This window comes from Penaeus vannamei, chromosome 36 (genome assembly GCF_042767895.1).
Source record: "Penaeus vannamei isolate JL-2024 chromosome 36, ASM4276789v1, whole genome shotgun sequence".
Taxonomy (NCBI): domain Eukaryota; kingdom Metazoa; phylum Arthropoda; class Malacostraca; order Decapoda; family Penaeidae; genus Penaeus; species Penaeus vannamei.
In genome coordinates this window covers 27,066,435-27,068,934 of record NC_091584.1, presented here as the reverse complement: position 1 = coordinate 27,068,934, position 2,500 = coordinate 27,066,435, and positions in this window count along the sequence as shown.

Genomic DNA, 2,500 nt, shown 5'->3' with positions numbered 1-2,500 from the left:
ACACACACACACACACATACACACACACACACACACACACACACACACACACACACACAGACACACACACACACACACACACACACACACACACACACACACACACACACACACACACACATATATATATATATATATATATATATATATATATATATATATATATATATATATATATATATATATATAACGATCATATCAAGGTTATTAGTTGGACAGTTACAATAATAATGGAAATATACTGCTACTACCATTGCTGCAACAAATAATAACAATAATGATAACAGTTACAATAATAACAATAATAATTAGGGTAAAAACAATGACGATATTTATGATAGAGGTAATGCTGATGACAATGATAGTGATATTGATGATAATGATAATATTATGATAATAAAAAGACAAAAAGAATAATAACAGCAAGAATTAACTGGTAACAAACGGATATACGAATCAAGAATTTCCTTTTGAAAAGAAAGAAATAAATTCTTTTACCTTTTCTTGAAAAATGGATTTCTTACCACGTGTGACTGATGACACGCAGACGTAGGATGAGAAAAGAAAAGAAAAGAAAAGAAAGACATGAAGATAAAATAAAAGTATAAAGAACAAAATTCTGGGGATACCGAGCTTAAAACTTTTCTTTGAAGAAATTATGAGCGCTTAAACCACCATTACAGCGGTCAATTAATTAAGAATGTATGTTCTCACCAAACAGTACGGATCTGGCAGAACCACCTCGGCGCCATATATTTTCCTTTTCTCTTTCTTTTTTATCGAATTTCCGAATATTCCCAGCTTTCTAACATCTCAGCCTGGATTCGCGTGTCCACCAAAATCATATATATATTTCACTCGTAATTTAATGGCGGTTAGAGTACAAAAAGAGACAGAGAAACAGCCCAAAAACGTGTGTGTTTTGGGCGAACTTTGGCATGTGGATATCATTTCTTTTTTGATTTTAGTTCTCAAATCCTTCATTCTGTTCAGGAAGTCTCATGACCCATAACCATCAACAGCCTTTGAACAACAAAGTGTCTTTCCACACATCTTAAAATACTTACATTTTCGTAGAGATCTATTGCAATGTCATAAAAAAAAAATCTATTTGACACTAAATTCCATCTTGTTTAAGTTTGTCTGTCCAGGATGAGTCAAGGTTTGGTTGCCAGGTGCGTGGGAACTGTAGCTGAGGTAAAGTATATGATATAGTATACAGTATAATATAGTATCATATAGTATAATAAAGTATGATATAGTATCATATAGAATAATAAAGTATAATATAGCATCATATAGTATAATAAAGTATAATATAGCAATAAAGTATGACATAGTATACAGTATAATATAGTATCATATAGTATAATAAGGTATAACATAGTATACAGTATAATAAAGTATAATATAGTATACAGTATAATATAGTATCATATAGTATAATAAAGTATAATATAGCAATAAAGTATGACATATTATACAGTATAATATAGTATCATATAGTATAATAAAGTATAATATAGTAATAAAGTATGATATAGTATACAGTATAATATAGTATCATATAGTATAATAAAGTATGATATAATATACAGTATAATATAGTATCATATAGCATAATAAAGTATAATATAGTATACAGTATAATATAGCATCATATAGTATAATAAAGTATATTATAGTATACAGTAATATTAATACACATGACTGTATTCTTTAACATTAGATTCTTTACCGCGGGTTTCAAAGAAATAAATGTACCCCCCCCCCCCAGTCATTGTGTATCAGCTGCTACAAATCCTAGTGTGTCTTGAAGAACGTATTAAGCAATTTGATCAATACCCTTTTCTTTCAATTATGTTCAGCCTATTATCTATAAAGTAAAATATTTGTCTGTTAGCCGACTTTCTCTGTACCGGGAGGGTCTTAAATCTTTTCTATAGTCTTGTTTTAACCCGATTTGGGACGGTTGTATGTGGCTAACTGCAAACCCATGTAAACCCCAAATTGCTCCTTTATAAAACTTTTTTTTTTTTTTTACTCCATCTTGGTTGTATAGAGCCAAAACCAAGCCAATATTAGCCAAATATATTATTAGCCAAATAGCCAAAATAAATAATAAAAACAATAAATAAGTATTAGCCAAATAGCCAAAATGAATAATAGAAAAAAATAAATATTAGCCGAATAGCCAAAATAAATAATAGAAAAAATAAGTAAATATTAGCCAAATAGCCAAAATAAACAATAGAAAAAAAATATTAGCCAAATAGCCAAAATAAATAATAGAAAAAATAAAAAAATATTAGCCAAATAGCCAAAATAGATAATAGAAAAAATTAAGTATTAGCCAAATAGCCAAAATAAATTATAGAAAAAAAATAAATATTAGCCAAATAGCCAAAATAAATAATAGAAAAAAGAATATATTATTAGCCAAATAGCCAAAATAAATAATAGAAAAAAAATAAATATTAGCCAAATAGCCAAAATAAAT